The sequence below is a fragment of the Rissa tridactyla genome, chromosome 2 (assembly GCF_028500815.1).
Source record: "Rissa tridactyla isolate bRisTri1 chromosome 2, bRisTri1.patW.cur.20221130, whole genome shotgun sequence".
Lineage (NCBI taxonomy): Eukaryota > Metazoa > Chordata > Aves > Charadriiformes > Laridae > Rissa > Rissa tridactyla.
The window spans coordinates 160178020-160201509 of NC_071467.1; the positions used below are offsets into that span (position 1 = coordinate 160178020).

A 23490-nucleotide genomic window follows, 5' to 3' on the forward strand; every position below is an offset into this window, starting at 1 on the left:
CCTGGGCAGGGACACCTCCCACTAGACCAGGCTGCTCAAAGCCCCGTCCAGCCTGGCCTTGAACACCTCCAGGGATGGGGCATTGACAACTTCCCTGGGCAACCTGTTCCCATGCCTCACCACCCTCACAGTAAAGAATTTCTTCCTGATATCCAATCTGAATCTACCCTCGTTCAGTTTGAGGCCGTTACCCCTCGTCCTGTCATTACACTCCCTGATAAAGAGTCCCTCCCCATGTATTGTATATGTGTTGCACCTGAAATTTAAATTGGAATACATTGGAAGCGGTGACAGATCTACATCTGAATTTCTCTTGGTTGCTGAGAAGTAGCTTTCTCCAAAAGTTAGAAATCATAAATAGGGCCTATCATAAACAGATAAGGCATGCTTTGCTAAATGCGTCTTGATTAACTCAAGAGAGTTGTATCCTTGAGTTAATCAGTTTGAGTTTGGAAGAAAACAGTCCACCATATGTATAGACATAAGTTTTTATCTTAATGATTAAATCCATCGCTTCTGTTCCTTACAAAAAAAAAAAAAAAGCCTGTCTTAGGAGAGATGACTGATGCCATTTTCCCCATGTACATTTTCTTGGCAGAATTGTTGGCTTAAACAGTTTGTGCCTTGCCATCATGGCGACACGCGTTTGCAGAGACGTGTGAATTGGGGCAGGGAATCGATGCAGGCAAAATTGCTTTGCCCTTTTCCAGTGTCCAGCCCTGCTGCTTCTTGCTGGGTCCCCTCCTCTGGTTAACAATGCAGAATCATAGGATGGTTTGGGTTGGAAGGGACCTTTAAAGGTCATCTAATCCAACCTCCCCTGCAGTGAGGAGGGTTGTCATCAAGGCGATCCAACATAGAGGTGAGCAGGCACAGTTGAGAGGCTGGGGAGAAGAGGGACAGGGTGGGATTGGCTTCAGTCGGAATTACTGGCCAACATGAAACCCTACCCCGAGCTGTTCCTTTGGCTCATGGTATAATCCTGCTGAAGGCAATTTATGGGCAGTTTGTGTGGCAAAGTAGTAATTAGTCAACATGACTGGTGTTGGACCGTGTCTGACTCTGCTGTAGTCAAATTACAGTTTTGTCCTTACTAAGGTTTTTATGGCACTTAACGTGCTTTTACAGTAAAAGAACTAAATCTCGCATCTTGCAATGTGAGGGAAAATGCAGCTCCGTGGTCGAAGCTCTTGGGGACGGCTAAGCCAGGGAAGGCAACCTCATGCCTGTTGCCTGTTCGCCTGCATCTCAGATCACATGAACAGCAGGGAAAAGTACTGAGAGTAATTTATTATCATTATTTTAACCAGCTATTATTAAATTGCAACTTGTCTTGTTTGTGCTAACGTACTTAAACTTGTCAGGTGACCCATTACCTGGTATGTTAAAACATGTTTGGTTTTTTTTTTTTAACAGAATGTAACATGTTTGAAAATATCAAGAGGTTTAAGGTGCAAGAGCACAAACAACTTCGTGAATTTATGGTGTGTCAGTTGTGCTGCAGGGGTTACCCTCTCCGAAGGTACCGCACCAGCGTTGTAGTGGAAGCTTATATACAAATTGGCAGTTTTGGGACAGCTGACACAATAAACTTGGTGCTCTGGCCTTGCTTAACCTGCCAACTATAGACACGGAAACTCATTTTATTTAATACAATTTGGAAAATACACAGCTTCCGTCCACTGTTGGGTGTCTGCTTTGGTTTAAGAGGAGCTTATTTTAGTTAATCTCCGAAAGCATGGTTAGAAAAATGTTTAAACGGTGCGGAGATGTGTGTGCAAGAGGGGTTTGTCCTGGTAAAACCCAAAGGGCTGTGAGCAGTAAAGGCCCTGGGCAAATTGATGAACGTCCAGTGGTGGTTTAGCAATTCACTGCTCCTTGGTTGGACCAAAATAACCAGCCCTTACTGCAAAATAAAATACTGACATTTACCGTCTTCACTACTAACATATTTAACGTTCTCATTGCAGCAGGCAAAGTGTGCTAATACGCGTGGTTACCAGAGATGTGCTGATAAGCGGCAGCTTGATAGCTCCTTGTAGCTAAATATATGTATGTGTCCGTACCTGTACTGACATGGCACAATGGCTCTTATACAATAGTTACTTGTTTCAGAGTAAACACGTGGAGATTTTTTTTCATGTGAGTGCTTTTTTTTTTAAAAAAAAAATTATCTTAATCTCTGGAGAATTGGTTTGATAAAAGCCTTCCTGTAGGCCAGGCACCCAGAGCGCGTTTCAAGTGAAAACGTAATGACAGGCAGCGTCCGTCCACTCCCTCTACCTGGGGAGATCCCGGGGTGGGGGGGTGGGGGTGTTCAGGTGTTCGGAGGTGAAATGGTCTTTTTGAGTTGCATTTATTGAGAATTTCTCTAACCAGTACTGATAAGACAACACGGAACTTATTTGCTCGTCCACAACAGGAGGTGCCCAAGGTTAAGCGTGTCCAGTTACATCTCGGTGTAACAGAAGAGAATTTGATTAAAAAAACAATAATTCATGAGTGAAAAAATAGACGTAAGGCAGGGTTTTATTTTTGTTTGGCAGCTAAGTCAGAGTATTCTTGTTGACATGTCAGCCTGTGTCTTGCGGATATCTGATGCTTAAAAAAATTTTAAGAAAAGTTGTGAAAGACGGACAGCAGTGAAGCCTCACCCAGCGGCTGGTCTGGGGCTTCTGCGGGAGTTGAACGAAGGTAGTTGCGTTACTCCTGAAATGGGTTGGTTTGCAAGTATCTATCAATACCAGTGAAACGATCCTTGCGTAATGTTTTCTTGATGTGTTTTTCTCCGCGTAGAGAAGGAGAATTGGCAGGGACCGTCTGGAGGATGAGGAAAGAGCCGCTTGTAGATGGACGTTTGTCAGACGGCCTTTCTCAGCCTCTCCGTTCCGGGCTGGCTTTGGAGAAGCGCAGAGCAGCCTGGAAAATGTTAAAAAGGAGCGGGGGGAGGGGGGAGTGAGGCAATACTGGAAGTTACACGTTCGTCTGTGTGGCTGAAATCCCCACCGAGTAGCCCACAGCAGCCACGGGGGGCTCCTGCGGGGAAGCGCCCGGCACCCGTGGAAACGCCTTGTAACTTTCCAGTTGCGCCGCTTTGTTAAGGGGGGGAAGGAGGGAGCCGGGCGCCGGGGGAAGGTGTCCCCGGGACGGGGGGGGGTGGGACCGGGGCCGCCTGCCGGGCTCGGGGGTGCGGTGCGGGGGGAGCGGAGCCGAGCCCCCGGAGGGGGCGCTGCGCCTTCGGCCGCCGCTCCGTTTGGCTGGCGCAGGCGGCCCCGGCTCCTTCCGCAGGACTCCGGTCCGCACATTGGCGGCGCCCGGCTGCGTCGGATCTACTTTCTCTCGCTCGGCTCCTCTTTTTTTTTTTTTTTTTTTTTTTTTTTTTTTTTTCCCTTTTTCTTTTTTTTTTTTTCTTCCCTTTTCCCCTCCCCTCCGCTCCCCTCCCCCTCCTCCGCCTCCTCCTCCGCCGGCTCCAGCCTGGTTCGGGGAGGATCCCGGAGCCGAAGTTCCGAGGCGATCGGGGCTGGTGGCGAATCGCTCCCCCGGCGGCGTCGCCATGGGGGCCCTGTAGAGCCGCGCCCGCCCAGCCGCGCCGAGGCCCCGGGGCAGGGGGAGCCGCTGGGCTGGGGAGCGCCGCGACCGAGCGGCGGGTCCGGCAGAGTAACATGGCTGATGGCGGGGAGTGCTGAGCGGTCGGTGTGTCTCCGCACGGCGCCGGGCCCTGACATGTAAATAACTTCTCTTTCGCTCCGGATCGAGCGGGCGGGCGCCGCCGCCGGCCCCCCCCTCCATTTTCCGAGGGGGGGGGCAAAAATTCGTGAGCGGTTCGGCGGGGCTGGGCTATGTGGCGCAAAAGCAGTTCGCCGGGGGTGAGTACGTCTGGCGTTTTAACTTCTTTGTACGGAAGGGCAAACTGTGACAGCGGGCGGGGGTGGTGCCCCCGCGGGGGGGGGGCGACGGGGGTACCCCCCGCCACCGCGGCCAGAAACTTGTCGGGTGGAGGCGGGGGGCGCTGGCGGCCGGGAGAGGAAGGTGGTGGGGGGGGTGTCGGTTCGGGGAGGTGTGTGTGGGGTATAGGTTGGAGTTAACACGCTCCCCCAGATAATCTGGTCCTCCAGCATTTAAATAAAAACAAGGGGAAAAGGAGGGTGGGGGCGGGAGAGGCGCCCAGCACAAAAGCCCGGCGCGGTCAGCTGGCCGGGAGCACGGCACCGGTACCGGCACACACGTGTGCCCGCACCCGCACCCACATCTCCTCCGAAAAATATGACTTTATATGGCTAGCTATAGCACAACTCTGGGTTTTGGCTGTTTTTTTTTTTTTTTTTTCCTCCTCTCTTCCCCCCCCCCTTTTTTTTTTTTTAGCACTTTCATTTCCTGGTGTGAATTCTGGAGTGATGGAAAATGAGATAGGATTAATATTTCTTAAATGTTTTGGACTACCCTGTACACGCTATTCTTTTTTTTTTTTAAAGAGTGCTATTTTAATTTTGCATGGTTTCAAAGCATACCTGTATAGTGTTAATTTTAAATGATCCTCCCAGCTGCCTTTATCTACAGTTCTAAATTAAAAGAACAATAGCACTTTAAAAAAATATACCATATTCCTAGTGCATAATGGATGTTCAGGCCATCGTATGTGATGATTTTTGTATGAGCTGTGAGCAAATAGGTCATAAGTCAAAGTAAGTGTTATGTAACTGGCTGCTTTAGCAAACTTAATACAAACTGTAATGGAAAATAAAAGTCTTTTTTTGTGTTTTTTTTTTTTTTTTCTTTTTTGCTCTGGACAAAATGGGAGACTGGCTGTCCCTTTTTTTCAGTGGGATTACTTTGTAGCAGGTTGGTTTAAAAAAAAAAAAACACCACCAACAAAACAACCTATGTTTTAAAAATATAAGCCAGTTAATGTGTGGTGTTTTGTATTTTTCTAAAAAACTGTTTCAGTCATGTACCTAATTCTAGATGCTAAATATTAGATATTCGCCAGTGAAGCATTAGTTAATTCTGTAACCAGATTCATTACGTAATTGAAAAATGTTCCTGAGTTAGTTTAGTTTTATTATTTAACTTCACTGTTTTCTAGAATAGCATTGCTTGGCATAGTAGAGTTCTTGAAAGAAATAAAGATCGGTATGAAAATAATTGGCATTTTTTTTCACAGCTGAAGAAGTAAAGGAGCGGGTTAATACTTCTGTTGCAAAACTGAAACAACTAGGCAGACATTTAAAGATTCTCAGTGACTCTATAAAATACTATGTATTGAAGTAAACACAGTTCCTAAGCTGGAGCTTGCACGTAGGGGTCTTTGTGCTTTCCGTACGTTGTGGTGATGTTAGCGTGTTGTGTTTGGTGTCCTGCACAACAAAATGCACTTGCTACAGAAAAAAACCGCAGCTCCCAGGCTGTTCAGTGTAAATATTTTAACCATCTACTTATAAGAGAAACAGAGGCAGGAGAACAAGATACAGTTTTCTCAGTGCTACTGTGATCAGCTGCATCTATGCTAGCTATTCATTAATTTCACTGGTGACTACTGTATGTTTATTTTTAAAGTATTTGGTGTGTGCTTCTTTTACTACTTCATTGTAAATGTCCTTTGTTTTGATAATATACTTGGAGTTTGAGTATCTGTAGTTTTTAATTGCTTGCCTCACTTGCAGGTCGTCTTTGTAAGCTGTTTTATGACTCTGCTCTTCTTATGTTGTATTTATTCTGTGCAAACTAATATTCTGCCGGCATTGAATCTAGATGCTTGTAGGGCAAAATACTCTACATCCTGTTTTTGTAGGAATTGTTACTGAATTTTGGTATAATTATTTTGTCAGACTGCATACTCAGTTAACTTCTATCCTTTTTTTTGTTTTCTTTTTTTTTCTTTCTTCTTTTGTATTATCCTTTCCCAAAAGGAAAACTCCTTGTCAAAATGTTCTGTGAGAGTTGTGGGTTTTTTGGGGGGAGGCAAGGGGTGGCATTATTGTCATTTACATAATATGCCAGTAGAAAGTAGTTGCATCATGTACGCTTTCTTAATGTGACTGTTCATTGGACTCGCCTGAAAATGATCTCTTTAAAGGTAAATGGCTGAGCAAAAATGAAAAGCAGCCATGTATTGATTTCTGCTTTTGTTTCAGGCTAAAAGGACCATTCAGCGTGTGCTTTACAGGGTATTTCCAGCCTGAAATTTAGTCAGCTATTTAAAAATAATGGTAAAAGTATTCTTTTATCATCATTGCTCTCAAATCTTATGGCTTTGGCAGCTCTGTTTTCCTGTTCTTTAAGTGTGGATAGGACAGTCTTGGTATGGAATAGCGTGTACTTTGTAAACCATTTAGTATAAAATATGCAGTCCGAGAAGAAGGGGAACTGGCTCTGGAGCATTGTCAAAAGCACATTCTGAAGGAGCTGAAAGATATTTTTTTGTTTTATTTGGGCCATTCCAATTTTAGTAATTAAAAAGGCTGCTGGGAACTCTATAGGAGGTAGCGTTGTTTTCAGAAAGAAGTATTAAACCCCAGTTTGACGGTGGGCCTTTAGCTAGTCTTTTGTAATTCTGCCTTTCCTCTATGAAATCCTTTTGGCGTGTTGTGGTCCTCTGGCAGTATCCCAGCGTGTGATATCACGGATATCAGATGTCTTCTTGCGATTCGTGGCGTTGGCTGTGCCGCAGCTGTGCTCTCTGGGGCGGCTCAGGTGAACCAGGAAATGTCACAGCAATTGGGTAGGGAAGGCAGTTGGAGAGAAACAGTCACGTAGTGTTGGGAAGAGGTGAGCGCCTGCTGTTTAAAAGCGTTCAAATTACTGTGTTTGGTAATCTGATGTGGAACGTACTCAGCAAACAGATGTGTCTTTGACTGAGTGGTCTTTGCAGATATATTTTTTCCTAACATCTTAGGTGCAGTTGCATATCAAAATGAGTGGCAAAACATCACAGTGAAGCTTTTTCCTTTGGAAATATCTTTGATTTTAAAAAAATGAATCGTAATTACACGTGGCCTTGTTAGGATTTATTTTCATCTCAAAGTTGAGGTCCAATGGCAGGCATATAAGCATAGATGAAATTGCACATATGGAGGGTATTTGACTCCTCCATAAGACCGTCTGAAAGTTAGTCATAGCGTGTTGCATTTCTGTCTCTTCGGTAAAGTCTCCCTCTTGTCTGTATTCACCGGTGAAATGTTACACAGTAAGTGGGGTTTGTGCTGACGGTGCTTTTGTAATATAGCTAGAAAAGAAAAGATTTCACATTGGCTACTTTGACCCATGTTTTTATCCTGGTTACCAAGCATTGAAAGGTATATAGCTGAGTAACATTACTTAACTAGACACTCATGGAAGATGAAGGCATGGAAGAAGAGTCTGCTTGTGTATTTGTTTGTTTGTTTAGTAAGGACTTGCAGTTCTTGGGTATGCTTCTGTTTCGGGGATGAATTCTTTGTTTTAGATGGAACTGAGCGTGTTCCTCCGAACCACGAACACTTCCATGTTGTTGTTACTCCAGATCTCCCTATCTCTTTTCTCCCCCTCCCTTGTTTTTCTTTTTTCTCTATTATCCTTAATTTTTGTGCCCCAAACGCCCTAGTGCTATGAAAAGAGAATGTAGATTGCTTTTGGAAGCTGTTTAGGGAGCGCACGTGAGAGCAGGTTACTACTGCCTGGTTCATAGTTAGGCTTCTACCCCAACCAGCTTAAGATCTAAATTATACTCCTGCCCCCTGTTAGTGTCTAGCATCAGATGCTGTAGAGAAAAGTGTAAAAATGTGACAAACTCTGAAGTGGGCAGTTACAGAGGGGCATCTGGTATTCCATGGGGCACCTGTTTGAGATGGGATTAGACCAGGGGGAAGGAGAGCTGGTTTTTTTCCAGAATTCAGAAAACCTCAAGTGAGTCCTTATTGATGCTTATAGTTCTGCAGAAATCTACCTTCTTTGAACCAAATTACTTGTGAGGAGATTGTCTTTGATGGAATTTGAAGGCTTTTTTTCCAAGCCTGAGGACCAGGGTGAAAGGATACGATACAATCGACAGAACAAAGAGAATGGGGCAGGGGGAAGGGATGTGTTGGGTGGGACTGTACAGGGACGGTGTATCTGGAGCGATGAGAAGAAGGAGTAAGGTTGTAACTTTATTTTGTTCACCTTGTCTTTCCACTTGAGTGAGGTGATTTTTGGCAGTACAGTTTTGTGGCACCACGGAGAATGAGTTTTAACAAGCAAGAAGAGACTGACGATGGTCAAGGAGAGCCATGAGGGAATGAGTCTAGGATATTTTCTCATCTTTTCAAAGGTTTCTTGTTCTGGGACAAATAATAAAAGGTGTGCAAGGTGCTGTCACTGCCATGTCAGCCTTGCCTTGCCTTGTGTACAGAAGGTTTAGTCACAGTCATGGCAGAAGTCATCTGTTACGTGTTCAGAGCTGTCATAAAATGGAGGTCTGGGTTGAACAGGAAGTACTCTTTTAACCTTTGACAGACTTTTCTTGTTTGAAAAATTTCACTTTGGCTTTGTGATATTTTAGTAGAAGGCTGACTGCATATAGGAATGGGTACAAAAACAAGGTAGAGGGCTTTTGGAAGACTTGTGGGTTTGCATTGATCAGAAGAGAGGAATCCTGAGTTACAGGAACGTAATCTTGAAGACAGATGGGAGATGGAGGATGAGAAGCATAGACTTCAGTCTTTTCCTTTCACCTTAAACCATCTTGGTGCAGTAGCTTGTCTGTGAGCACTCTTTCTTTTCATGTGTATTTAACCATCTTTTCCCTTCTGTTTGTCCCTTGTCATCTTCTGTTTTCACCTTGTTAAAGGAAGCCGAGATTTTTTAATTTAAGGAAAAACAAACAGTTTAAAGAATGATGTAAAGACAGTGTTATGCAGTTCCAGAAGTAGCAACTGTTATAATTTGCAGTCTAGCTCTTGGAAGAAGAGGGTGATGGAAGCCTGGAAGATTTCTGAGGTGGTTTGTGTGGATCAGGGTACAGTCTTGCATGAACAAATTCTTGAAACTGGATGGGGGAGGGGAGCCTGGCCTGTATATTTTATTTAGCTTATAGATTAATCTACAAAATGTAAAACAATTAAATGTATATCCTGCCCCATATATTTGTCTTTGGGTAGTAAAATCCACCTAGAACGACGTAGCGTGTTTAACTATGAGGAGTTACTAGGTTAATAATTTTCTCTCTTTCATTTTTTGGAAACACATGTAGCTATTGAATCTGTCTTGAGGGCTGTGATTCAGTTGCTGAGATGGTTATGTCACTTCTCCATAGAAAATTTGGAATCCTAGTGCTGAATCGGTGAATAGCTACTATTTTAGGCAGTTCTATTGCCTCCCTTGGGGATGTTTTGAAATCAGTTGACTTCTGTTTAGTGTGTTACCGGAAAGTCAGAGTTTCTAACTGTGGTGTATAGCCAGAAATGGCTATTGCCAGTTGTGACATCTGCTGCCATCGCCCCTGTTGATGAAGGCTGTTTGCTACTGTTTGCTCTGGTGATAGCTGGGAGAAATGAAGCTTAGGGGGAGGTAGTTCTCCTGGTCATTGCTAGACCTACGTTCAGTTCATGTGTAAAAACACCCCTGTATTATATTTATATGTTTATTTCTTTTCTTACGGCTGCCTAATCTTCAACGTCTGCTGCTGACAGCTTCACCAGTACTATGCAAGAGTTTTCATTATTGATGCCTCTGGACCTCCAAATAAAGAACTCTCAGTGAATAAGTACTGTATGGATTCATTTAATTATTAATCAGGATGATGGGGTATTCTCTAAGGTACACAATTCTGTTTCAAAAACAACTGAAGTCAATAGAAGGTTTTCCATTGAAATAAAATAGTCATGAGAGTAAACGTTCATCAGTATGAGTAAGAATTCGATAGTCGGGTCCGTTCTGTGCCAGCTGTTTTGAATAGTGCTAACCAGTTGCTGCTCTGCATGATCAAAAAGTGTGGGGAACAGGATGCTTTAGAAAAAATAAACAAGACATTGCAGAATAGTTTTTGATTCTCCAAGTCTCGGGAAAACGTGAGGCTAGTGTTCTGTTAACTTAAAGAGTCCATGAAACAGTGCTAAGCTGAAATTGTAACAATTATAAATTCAGCAAACTGGTTCTCGATTGCTGTATCATTATTTGACTGGCCAGTTAGTCATGTTTTATTGCCACTGCTCGCAGAACCGACAAGAATCACAATCTTGTATGTAGAGAAAAAAAATGAAGGACACTTCTGGACCACTCGGTGCGAACTGGACTTACTTGATGGTGTTCTTCCAGAGCTAGACGTGTATTTCATGCCTCCGAGACCCAGCCTGCTGCCTGATACAGAGTTTCATCAGACAAACAGCAGTATCATAAGTACTGATATTATGTGTTAAATTTTATCAGAGGGAGGTAGGGTTGAATAATTTTGCAGGTAGGACTCCACACCCTATCCTTGTACTTTTCACCATCTCCTGTGCCAATGTTTTTTCTCTTCGGGCCAGGAAGCAGCTAAAGAGCTACTTAGTTGGCTCTCCTGATAAGTAATGTATATCTGTAGGTGAAGAGTAGGAGACCTTTTCTGGGGAAGGCTGTCTTGAAGGTCTCCTTTGTAATAGAAGATCCAATGGTGGTTGTGGTCTCTTCAGCAGGTTGTGAGGGTAACTTTTTTTTTTTTTTACTGTTCTGTAGCATCCTCTGTGCGTGAAATTATTTGTGAGGAATTTGGAAGAAGTGCTGGAGTGGTATAGTTAGGGGCAGGAAAGCAGTGGTGGTGTTACGTCTCTTAAGGCTACAAGAGAAGCAAGGATGGGGGGGAGTGGTTGCATCTTCTGTAAAAACTGTTGTAACTGGTGAAAACAGATGAGCTTTTGGTCACGTGTAGGAGAATAGATGCTATTTTTTCACAAAGTGTCCAGCTGCCCCGTAAGCACTTGCTGTCAGTACAGGAAGCACCTCTTCTACATCTGGTGTCTGAACTCAATTTGCAGAATCTTTTCAGTGGTTGCAACCTATACTCAAAGAAGATGTATCTTGAAATAATTTCTCCTGGAACCTCCTCTCCAGTCCTTCCAACAGCCTCCTACGCCTGCAAAAGTCATGCGAAGCAAACTTTCTGCACATCATCCTGTACCCAGGTTGTACCTGAGCAGCAAAAGTGAAATTTGCTGACAGAGCTCTGTGGCCACCCTGGTTCATGCACCTTGGTCTTTTACCCCATTTCCTCATGAATGTTCACCACATCCTCATGGGAAGTGGATGGATGAAATTAAGCAACTTTTATGTGTGAGGATGAACTCGCTCACAGTCAGTGGACACCAACTGTTTCTCATAAAACTCTGTCCTTAACTCTTTGGTCCTGGCATTCAAAGATGCATGCCAAATTTCATCAAAAAGACGAGCCTGGGTGCTGAAAATTGGTATTTGTGGGATGGTTAAAGTCATGAGCCTGACAAATTGCCAGATGACAAAATAGAGTCATACTCTAATATCTTCCCTGGACCCCTGCCCTAAAGCTCACCTCTTTGTCTTCCACACATAAGAAATTGCCTCTTACTCCTTCTCTTTTCCCCAGGAGACAACCATCTTACCAGATTTCCCTCAACCCTCTCTATAAGCAGTGTCTACCTGTCTTCTCAGATGGGTTCACAGCAAACTCACACAAATCTCTCTCTCTCTAGTCTTTTAACTGACTGCAAGAAGCAACACATTACTAATTCCCTACAAAAAGTAAGGTTAGAATGCTGGTATACTAGGATTGGATCTTATTTCAAATTAGAAGATAGCAGTAGGATGTCACCTGACTTTCTTCAGTGGCAGGACACATGGTGCCTAGGTTATTTCTGAGTCTGCGTGAGGAATTTGGTGACTTAGGAGAACCCATTGAGCTGCCAGAAGAGCTTAGTGTTGCTTAACTACAAGAAAAGTAGGTGTTTTTTGACTGTGAAAGCATCCTGTGGAAAAGCATGAGTGTATGACATGAAGCTTGCTGTTCTTGTGGTTATTTTTTTTACTGTGGTAGATAATGACCACCTGACTAAGGCATGTATGGTGCTTAGTATAATCTTTTCAATACAGTATGGACCAAGATCCGAATAAACCATCTACTGAACAGGAAGGTATATAGGATGCTCAGACATTTTCTTAGCTTCCACCACCTCCCACCGTGCAGAACTGATTCTCTGTAGGACAGCATTGGAGTCTCTGGACACCAGAAATCAGGAACTAGTCTTTTAGAGGAATGAAACTTTAATAAACCACTAAAGGCCATGTAATTGCATGTTCACTATTCACGGTTCAGGATGTTGAATACAAGGCTGGAAAATGAAGGTTAGTGTTGTTAAGGATCAGTCTTTAGGTGTGACAATAATTTGGGCAACATGGTGAGCTTTGTTTTCCTAGCTCTGGGTTCAGAGTCTGTTTGTAGGATAGTATGGAGACATTGTCTGTTTCACAACAGCAGCTTTTCTGGGTCAGATCAGAGATCTGGATGTCCCGTCATCATGCTTCCTGCAGTGGGTAATAGCAGACACCTAGGAAGGAAAAGAAGGAAAGGGTAATTTTGTAACGATGCTTCCCTGAATCACTAATTGCGGAAGGTTGGGAAAGAATTGTGGGATTTCTGGAGTCAAGGATGACTCTCTGTGTTAGATCTGTTGAGCGTTAGACATCTCCTTTGAATATGTCCAGCCTCTCCTCAGTCCCACAAACTTTCAGCATGCTGAGCATGGAATACCTCAGTCTAACTGCATGTTGTGAGAAGAACAGCCACCTTTTACTTGGGATTTTCTTGAACCTTCTACCTGCTGGCATCAGTGCCGTGTAGTATGTAGTGGAAGAAATGGTAAATGCTAGTTCTGTGATCACTTTTTCAATATGAATTGTGATTACAATTATTAAGATACATGAAAATGTATGTATGGGAAAAACAGACGGTATACTTCTGAAAGAGGTGCACAAATACTGAAGACCTAGTTGAGAGCATCACTTTACATCAGCGAAATTTTATTTAAACTGAAAAAATCGTGTGTGTGTTTGTGTAACGGGACTGCTTTTTGAAGGCATTAAGAGACAAGTGGACTCCAAAAGCAGGAGTCTGGACTGTCAGCAAGTTTTCTTGTCGTTCTTAGGGCAGGACACTTTCACTTTTTGCGGCTTTAAGGAATCATGGGATCTTGTTTGGCCATGTTAACTGTCTGTATTACATAGCTTAGGTTTTGATTCATTCTATTAGTTAAATAATATTTGTATCTGGATAGTGAGCCTGTTTTATATATATCATAAATGGACTTAATTTTTCTGCATATTATGTTTCTTGATAGAACTGGTTATTGGTGAGTTTAGGTTTCACACTTGATCATGCCATTGTCTGTGGCTCTACAGATCTTTAAAGCCCCCAGTGTATTAATAGTGTTATCAATGAAAGATGCTGCAGCTTTATTTATTTTTCCTTCCTCAAGGGTACTGTAGCAGCCAGTTTGAGCATTAGCCACCAAATGCCCAGGTGGCCGCATGGTAACTGCAGAAGCATTTCAGTATCTAATGGGCCAGGTCACGTGCAAACCCTCATTAAAATGTGATTAAAGTACCCCCTTTTGTTTGTTAGATGGAGCCAAGCCCATGCTTTGCGCTGGGCCCTCCGTTATGTTTGGGCGGTGTGTGTTTTGAACCGTCTCTCTTGTTTGTGAGGCTGATCGTTCCCAAGCCCCAGCCTCATGCAAACCTCTGATGAAGATGCGCTGCTTCAACCTAAATGCGAGAAAATGAAAGCAGTGTCTGCTTTCATTTAAAATGTTGTCTTCTAAAGACAAATATGAAATGCAAAGCTCCTGTTGTTGGCTGGGGGTGTCTCTTGTTTTCCTACACCTCTGCTTTTTAACTTCCAAAGACGTCTTTTTTTTTTTTTCTTTTGGTATTCAGTTGAAAAGCTAGTCTTACAGTTAGAGAACCAGCGTAAATTATGTTGGTAATTTGCCATGACCACCTATGGTAGTACATAAATAATGAGAGAATAACAAAAACTTGTGACTAAATTAAAAAAAAAAGTCAAAAGGATTTAGTTATGCTTTCTAAGACAGACCTTCTTATCTTGTGTGGAAGTAGAAAAAAAATGGGTTGTTCTTTAGCTTTAGTTTTTGTGAAACACAGAAATCAGTAGGCTTCAAGCTCAAAGACTCGTAGCATCCACAGATTTAACTTATATCTGATCAGGTATAGCCTTGTCTACGGAAAAGCATAAACTTATCAGAAATACGGTATAGTTGACCAAGTCCAATGATCGATGTAAATGACTGGAGAGGGACAGCTGGCTTCTTGTGGTTGTTGGAATTTGAGCAAATGAAGGGTATTATTTCCAAATCAAACATGTTGCAGAACAAGAAGGGATAGAAAATGCTATATAAGTTCTTAGATCTGTCTTTTCTTTTGACACTCTGTGGAATCAGATGATTTGGCACTTGTAACTACTGTGGGTAAGAGGCGTTTATAAGAAATAAAATAAAATGTATGTGTGGCAGTGGTGGGGGAGGCGTCTGTTCTGAAAACATCTGAGATGCTGGTAAGTGTGTCCCCAGTGGGAAAGAGAAGTTGCATAGCTGGTGCTGAGGCGGCTGCTTACGCGTGTGTGGCCATGTTTAGAAAAGGATCAACACTAGGAACTGAGTTATTAGAGAAGTGAGTGGCTGGAGGGATTGAAAATAACGAAAATTATTTGCATCTTGCGTGTTGGTTTGAATTTGGCCAGTGTGAGCGTCACTAACTCCAGACTAGCTGCCTCTGCAAAGTAAATCCTGAGATGAGTTTCAGAAGGTAAACGTGTGTTTGATTTAAAGCTCCACAGCTGCTGTTACCTGGGTTTGTACCTGCAGGTAGAAGATGAAGAGGCAGGAATGGAAACCATCCTCTCGACTCGTAAGCCTGGTCTGGAAAGACCGGACCCAACACTTGATGGAGCAAAGCGCGCAGGATGCTTGTGCTGTGTTTAGTGCTGTGGGAAGCGTCTGGTTTCTAGTACATCTTGCAACCGTTCATATGTATAAGTAAAGCAAACAACAGCCAATTAAAACAAAAAAACCCACCCCACCACCACATTTCGAAGAAGTCATATATAAAAAAAGAAACCAGTCTTACTGGCGAATACTTATCGGTATATCGGTTCATTACAATTATTTGCACCTGTATGGCAGTTTTTAGTTCATTGCGGTTTTGTTGAAGTACAACAGTTTATCTAAATAAATTCATGTGTGGGGGATTCAAATGATGCTTCTAAAGAAGCAGCCAGAAGGAATGCTTTCAAAGTTTTCAGGAACAGTTAAACTGCAACCCCCCCCCTCCTTTTTTTTTTTTAAAGTGATTCTTTTTGTTACACTCATCAGGGCTTGTTTTGAAAGACTTATTTTATTTTTTTTTGTTTTGGCAAAATAGTTGATCAGCGCAACTGGCAAAGAACCGCCGTGGAGTAACAAAGAATTTCTGTCTAGCTAAAAATTGTATTCGAGGCCATCTTGGAGCATTTTGTGAGCCAGAGCAGAAAGTCTTTGTGTAAGAAAGGCCATTCAAGTTAAGTTGCACGTTTTCCTCCCCAAAATTAGCATACCAGAATACTTTATTGCAGAGCGTTTAGAATACTTTGTACAAGAAATAACAGTAAGTTGAAGATTGCTAACTGAGGATCTGTAATGATGCCAACTGACTTTTTTTTTTTTTTTTAATGAAAGCTTTGTATACATAACAGGATGAGTCATCACTGGAGAGTTCTGAAAGTGTTTGGCATCCCGAAGAATCCTTTTGTATGTCTCTGCTGCACAAAAAAAGTATTTTTGTCATGAAACTCTGCCTAAAGAAGTATTGCAATAATTGGAAGCTTTAGGGGAGGGTTTTCTAATGTGGCTTAGATCTTGACTTTCTATTATTGTTTTAAAAATATTTTGGTATTCTTAGATCTTCCTGAATAATAGGATGAAAATTTCTAAGTAGTTTGCTGGCTGGTGATTTTTTTAAGATGTGGCTTCAGACGTACTTCTTTTATAAATTTGTTTTTAAAAATGTAATAGGAGCTTGTCTGTTTTCCGTAGCTTTAATGCAAGTATTGAAAAATCTAGTAGTAGGGGAATACTGTAATTCATTTTGCGGTATTCAGACAGGGTCCCTGTTGTAAACTTGTAATAGCTGCTTATCTGAGTTGTGCTTATTTTAAGTACATTTCCTTTTGATACCATTATCATGTAGAAGAACTGGTTGGTGTTGGTAGTTTCTGTTATGCCTCTTAAGAAACTAATATAAGAAAGATGGGGACAAACTTCTTAGCAGGGCCTGTTGTGGTAGAAAAAGGGGGAATGGCTTTAAGCTAAAAGAGAATAGATTTAGACTAGATAGAAGGAAGAAATTTTTTACGCTGAGGGTGGGTGAAACATTGGCCCGGGTTGCCCAGAGAGGTGGTAGATTCTCCAGCCCTGGGAACATTCCAGGTCAGGTTGGACGGGGCTCTGAGCAGCCTGATCTAGGTGAAGGTGTCCCTGCTCGTGGGAGAGGGGGTGGACTAGATGACTTTAAAGGTCCCTTCCAGCCCAAACTTTTTGATGATTCTATGATCTTACAAAGGTAAAGTTTTTTCTTTTATGTGTTAAGAACATCAGTAGTCGCTATCCTCACTCAGAGCAACTACTTGATAAAAAGAAAGAGAAACCTTTCTTAGTGCCTAAGGTGATCGTGAGGAATGTATCAAACCACTGTTGTGTTTTGCCCATGATTTTTCCTAATGATGCAAAACCCGGCTCGCATAGTGTTCAAGTGTGTGCAAGGCAGCAGAGATTGAATTTTGTGGCTGGTAAAAAAAGGTAGCAAACTTACTTTTATCTGAAATTTTTAGAAGTGTGTGAAATTTTTCAGGGTTTTTTTTCCCCCACTGATTCATTCTTCAGCAGTGCGTTTTGTAAACCACGCTATAATTAATTTAAAAAAATCGAAGCTATTGATGGATTCTTTTCTGCCTTGTAGTAGTGATTATACAAATATATTTATTAGGTATTAAATTTAACAGTTTTAAATTTTGTGATTTCTTTTGAATGGACCTGAATATGGCCAAGGAAACTTGAAAAAAAGAACAGAATTACTCAGAAGAATTCATGAAGAAGCCTTCAGAACTTAGAGTTTTTCATACAGAAAAATGAATCCTTTCGTAATAATTTAGAATTGTATAGGCTTTTAATCCAAATTCTCAGAATGATGCTGATAACAGAAAGCATAAAACACAGAAGGACTTTCAGACAGTCCTTGAAGAAGAACACAGGTTAATTATTCAGCACTGCACATGCAGGTGTGATAGTTTTGAGTCAGGCTTTTGGACTCACGTATTTTTATTTTACTGTGCACATCCAAAGCTAAGCATTTGAAGAGTTCTTTAAAATTTGGAAGTGAAACAACAGAAATTTATTTAGCCAATGAAGTTCATATTTGGCGATAGTTTTTATTTAAGCTTAGAATTAGTTCAGTGACATTGATAAGCAATGCTTTTTAATGGTAGCACGGTTTTTCCGTAATTTTTTTAAGTTCTTATACTGTATGTTGCCAACTTAGTGTTATTCTACAATAAACTAAATGTTGGATCGTGCTAATGTGGGGTGTGTCTAGTGAGACTGAAGCCTTAGTTTGTTTTTATTTTCCAAGGGAAGCTAAACATCAGCTTTTGATTACATTTTTCTAGGAGGTAAACGCTCAACATGTCTGCAAATTGGGACATTGAATTGCGTGTAAGAAAATAAGGCATTGGGCTGTGCCTGTATCTAGAGAAGGTAAAATTGGTGGTGGTGTTATTGATTTTATGTTTGCCTGGCACCCTCTCAGAGCTCTTACTGGGAGGAGCTCTGCTTCAAAACACTGTACTTCTCCAACAAAACATTATTTCCAGCTGTTCAGATGAAGAAAGGTTCCCTTGGGGACATTGAACCAACCGTGTTATCTTTACTGTAGGATCCAGATGCAAGGAAGAAAACCAGTATTTGTTCTTCTATCAGATGACTTTATGTGCTTGTTTTGCAGCTTGTAGGCCAGAACATTGGTGCCTGAAATTTCTGCGTGTTTTAGATTTTCTCGCAAGTCTTGAGAATTAAGGGATCCTAGAATATCCACTTTCCAATACGCTGAATGCTGCAGAGCCGGGATTCCATTGTAACTTTCTCGGGTTTGCAGTAAAAAGATAGTTCTAGCGTAATCAGTCATCGAAACAGAACAAAGGTACATGGAGAAGAGGAGGTGGCAAAGGTTAGTGAAGGTTTCCCACCTCATCGCTTCAGCGGAGCTGTGCCCTGATAATGTACGTAACCCGTGTTTTGTTAGTAATGGAAACTTTCTAGTTAGCTTTACATTTACAGGGCATTTAAGGCCATGATATCAGGGACCTGTTCTGCTGGCAGCAGCGACTTCAGCAGTCGCCTTTTATTGCAGCTGCTGAGCGCTGTTGCTCTGCCAGCGCCTCGGCCAGCGTGCCTGCCCGGGGGACTGGGCTGCGAACTGCCTCAGGACATAGAACCCCGCTTTGTAAAGGGGACGGTCACCTCACACCTTACTGCAGGTGAATGTGTGACCCTTGTCCAAGTCCTCTTTGTTTTGCTTTGACCTCTGCTAGCTTTCTGCATAAAGCTATCGTTCACGTTTGTAGGTTCTCATCATGAAATCATAGTGTTCAGAGAAGCGTTGCTTTTAAAAAGGATGAGGTCTCATCAATGGCAATTGGTTTAAAAATAAGCGTTTTAATTTTTTTTTTTTTTTTACTTTACCTTTTTTAGCTTTGAGCTCAGTGTTTCTTTTCACTGCCTTTGGTGTAGCTTTAAATTGGTAAACCTGTGCTTTTCTCATTTTTTCTTAATTAACACAATTCTTGAGAAAATCATAGAATCACAGAATGCTTTGGGTTGGAAGGGACCTTAACGATCACCCAGTTCCAACCCCCCTGCCCTGGGCAGGGACACCTCCCACCAGACCAGGCTGCTCAAAGCCCCATCCAGCCTGGCCTTGAACACCTCCAGGGATGGGGCATCCACAGCTTCTCTGGGCAACCTGGGCCAGTGTCTCACCACCCTCACAGTAAAGAATTTCTTCCTAACATCCAATCTAAATCTCCCCTCCTTCAGTTTAAACCCGTTACCCCTTGTCCTATCATTACATTCCCTGTTAGATCTTATACAATTTTAACCTTTCTAAGTAATTTGAGATTTAAAATGGTTGAGATACGAGTAAAAAAGACAAGATTTGGGGTAGTATTAGCATCTTTATCATGTCAGTAATATACAGTCATCAGTCAAATAGCTCCTGGTGTGCCTACATCTGTTTTTCTTGCCAGTAAACTGAACCGTCCACAAGTCAAGGCATGCCATGTCTAGGCTACACGCTCATCAAATTTAAATTGTGAAATGAATAGCGTTGTTCAGAATTACCTTAGTACTTTTGCAAAGTTGACAACCAGGAACCCAACTGTGGGTTATCTTTGTGAGAATTTCGTGCAAAAAATTAGATTGCTCAAGATAACAACAACAAAAAAAAAATAAAAAGATAGATTGCTCAAGATAAGAGGTGTGTAAAGAATGCGCGTTGTGATGTGTTAGTGCTGAGCTTTTAAAGATGAGAAAATAAGTGTTAATCATATATTTTACTCATGGTGCTTGCAGCACAGTTTACAAAATGATAGGTAGAGGTACCCTGTAAATGTTTTGTGGCAGTTTCACTTGAAAAATCAATACAAGTTGAGCCACAATTCCCGTGCATTTGAAATTGCTTGTATCCAAGAAATAGTTAACGGCGGAGTGTAGGGATTAGTGTTGGGTTCAGCCTCACTACTGTTAATGAGCTGGAAGAAGGTGACAGCAGCAAACTAATGGTATTGACAGACAGTATGGAGGTAAATGGATTTGTCAACACAAGGAGAGAGAAAATCGAGAGGAACATAAGTTAGGAATATACAAAATATAGAAAAAGGAGAAGGGGGTTTCCCCCAGCCTTCTCTAGCAGCTGAAACAACCACCGTCGAGTCAGTCAGGGCTGATGGGTTTTCCAAGCACTGCGCTGATGAGAGTGAGAATCTTGCAATAAAATGATGCTGAAAGGGCACAGCAGATAAATGAACGTTCTTTACAGATCGTATTTTAATTACCTCAAATATGTTATGAAGATGAATGCATTACCATTTGTGATGCAGCTGGACTTTGTGTTGATACGAACAACGCTCATGTCCGCAGGATGGTGCTGCTTTGAGACAACAATTAATGCTCACACCTAAGTTTAAATAAAATGAGTCATGGGGGGGAAAAAAAGCGTTGGTAAAATGTAGTACTTAAGAGTTGAGTGTATTTAAAATTAGCAACTTTCTATTTTTATATTGAAAATGTTAAACGTATTTTAACTTGTAGGTGGAGGTGTAACGGTAACTGTGCCTTTTAGGCAGAGATTTTTTTCTGTATTCTAGGAACTTTGAAAACAAAGTTATACTGAAAGAAAAGAAGGCGTTTTCATAAAATACTGTTTTCTAGAAGGAATCTCTGTAGTCCACAACGGATGGAAACATGTAATAGTTACCATCATTCTAAATGAATAAATAAAATTATCCCAAATGTAACCTCAGCTGCTCTGCAGACAGACATCGAGACTAGACTTGCAGCATTTACCAGCTGTGTGTAAGAGCTACACTGCACGTAAAGGGATTTCAGATTTTATTATGTGGGAGGGATGATGTCAGTTTGGTTGATTATGCCCCTTTCAAGCTGCTGTGATAATTACCTGCTTGTTACCAGAAGTGTCGAACCCATTTTCAGTTCTTGTTTGCTTTTGCTGTCATGCCCTAATTGCTACGTAATTTTGTCCCTGCCAATTACTACCTTGGAGTTGACTTTTACAGTGAAAAAGTTGTTACAAGCAATAAAGTCATTGTTTTTTAGATCCAGTAATTTCAATAGAATATTTTATTACGCTGCAAAGTATATTGGAGTGCATGGTGCTCACTTCTGTGAGACAGTGAAATCCCGTCGTTCCCGCTGAAATCAAGGGGATGTGGAAGGCATGACTTTTTGGGAGAGCAAGTCCCTTGCTGTTGGGGTGGCTGTAGTACCTGCCTCAATGGTTAAATATGCAAAAATTAAGAGGTGTGGAGAATTGATGGCTTCGAACTTTTTATTTTTATGTTGGAAATACATATATTTACTACATTCTTTAGAGGCAGGAACTCTTAGGTGATGATTTTTTCTTATTCCTTCCCTTCCTTTTCATCCTATCTTTTACCTACTACCTGAGTTCTAGAAGTTACCTTTGATGTAGATATTGGGTCATCTGATGTGATCCTTTGTCCATATTTTCTATAAAGATGTAATGTAAATGGATTTCTTTAAGGATGCTGGGCCTAACTGTTTTATGTTCTGATTAAAACTATTTGTTTGAATTATTGTGGAATAAAACCTACAGTAATTGGGTTAAGGGCTGGCTGACAAAGCACTTTGTTGTCTTTGGGAACTGTCATTGCCTTGCTTTGGGTTTTCTGGGTGGTCCTCCAGCAATAAAGTCTGGTATTAGTCAATATTAATAACAATTACTGCTGTTGAAATCTGTACATGGAATGACGTGGATGAGCACAGGGAAGAGGCAAAAGTGGGATTTGGATTAAGCACAGTTAAACAAAATGCTCGTCGCAATAAGGAGAGGGCTGGTGTCACTGTGTAGAAGTGTACGGGTGGGGCTACAGTTGGGAAAGGAGCACTTCTGGAAAGAGATCTAGAGTGTGGGATGTTTGTGGCTGTGTCCTGAAGCTCTGTTTGTCACAGAGATTGTTAGATGGGCTGCTGCCATTTTAACGTTACTCAGATATCCACAGCTGAAAGACCGAAATGTTGGCAAAACGTCACAAAGTGGACCAAAGATTGGACAAAGCTTGGAGAAGAGTCCTTTGGTGAGAAAGGTGAAAGTGCTCACTCTGTTAGGTTATGGGAAGGGGGGGAATCCAAACCCACTTGATTACAGTGGATAATATCTCTGGAGGAGAAAATACTGTGTTCTTAAGGGTTCGCTAATGTAAGAGGAAAAGGTACAACAAGATCCAGCAGTTTAAAGCTGAAACCAGAGAAGTTCACATAGGAAATGAGCACAAATTCATAAGGAGGAACAAACGACAAAGGGCATGGCAGAGTGAGTGCCTTTCTGAAAGATGGGCTTCAATCAGTTACGGTTATTGAGTGATATTTATGGATCTTAGGCTCGCGTGGATAATGATTCTGGCATGCTGTCCTGTGAGTCTGTGAGCGGTTGGACTTGTGTTTTGATAGCACTCTCTTCAGTAGCTTTGTCATGGACGGTGTATTAAGCTTTGAACATCTTTGTGGTCGAAGATTCTTTTCAAATGTAATCTTTCATATATCGATTGCAAAATACAAACTGTTTCTAAGATTCTGAGGACACAGTATACCTCAGTTGTAATTCTTTGGTCATCATGAAGGCTTTCAAGTACTTAAAGGAGAAATTTCAGTTTGCAAAAATAGAACAAAAAAAAAAAGTTATGCAGAAGTAATATTGTAACAAAACCTAATGGTTTTACTGCTGAAATTTATGGGTGGGACTGTGACTTGGTCCCTGTTCTGTCCCGTTGTGATACCAAGACAGTACTTGGGTAAATCTGAGCAGCCTTAGGGCTGCTGTAAGTCACGCCTGGCCGTATGTGCTTCCCTTGGCAGCGTTGTCTTCTCAAGTGGTTGCAAGTATAGCTGCTACAGAGCTGCTCTGCCGGCTTTTGATACCTGCAAGTACTTCTGAAAGGTTTGATTAAGACGATTTTTGAGGCTGTGTGGTCTGGTGAGTGGAACTGAGCTTTCATGCTGTAAATGTTAATTAGAAGCATATGTGTATATGTAAAAAGCAAGCTGAAATAAAAGTATAAATATCTAAGAAGCTGTCATTCCAGAAGGTCTATGCTCAGAAAAGATTAGGTAAATACACAAATAGTCCCATTATAAATCAGTATCATTTCTGATTGTGTTCGTTCCTTGTTTTTCTGGTGGCTTCTGAAAAAAGTTATGAAACGAGTGATTCAGATTGTAATTTCCAAATTCTTTTAGACAGCATCACTTATACCATCACTGAAAGAAGCTTCACTGGCTTTATTCCCTCTCCTCATTCCCTAGGTGCTCTTCCCTGTCACTGCTTTTCTCCCTTGCTGCTTCCAGCACGAATGTTCCTGGACCTCCAGCGAATGAAATAGGATAACTGGTCTGGATGAAAATTAGCCCTGTTTTGCTGGGTATAAATTCAATCTGTATTCATTCTTCAACTTTGTTTTAACATTATTTCTACATCTTCAGGTTAGCATGTTTGATTCTTGAACGTTTTGGCATTTTTCTCCATACTGAACATCAATTCTGAGAATTAATTTCCTATTACCTTAAAAACCCATTTCCTTGTCTGTTCAAACTGAGGGTATCTGTTGAACTGGAGGGAAGCTGCAGAACTTGAGGACCTTTCGCAACTTGCAGTGCAGTAAACAGTGAACTT

The 23490-nt window shown here is 41.7% G+C and overlaps 1 protein-coding gene across 14 annotated transcripts in view; it reads left to right on the top strand.

Annotated features, from left to right (window-relative positions):
• Window positions 1-23490, top strand: part of KMT2C (lysine methyltransferase 2C) — a 203808-nt gene that overhangs the window by 15859 nt on the left and 164459 nt on the right. The window contains exon 1 of one of the 14 annotated variants that reach the window (XM_054193133.1): window positions 3460-3866. The exons of the other annotated variants lie outside the window; for them this stretch is intronic. The gene's annotated coding sequence lies outside the window, so the exon portion shown is untranslated. Of the gene's footprint in view, window positions 1-3459; window positions 3867-23490 lie in introns of those variants that run through there. 14 annotated transcript variants of the gene reach the window in all.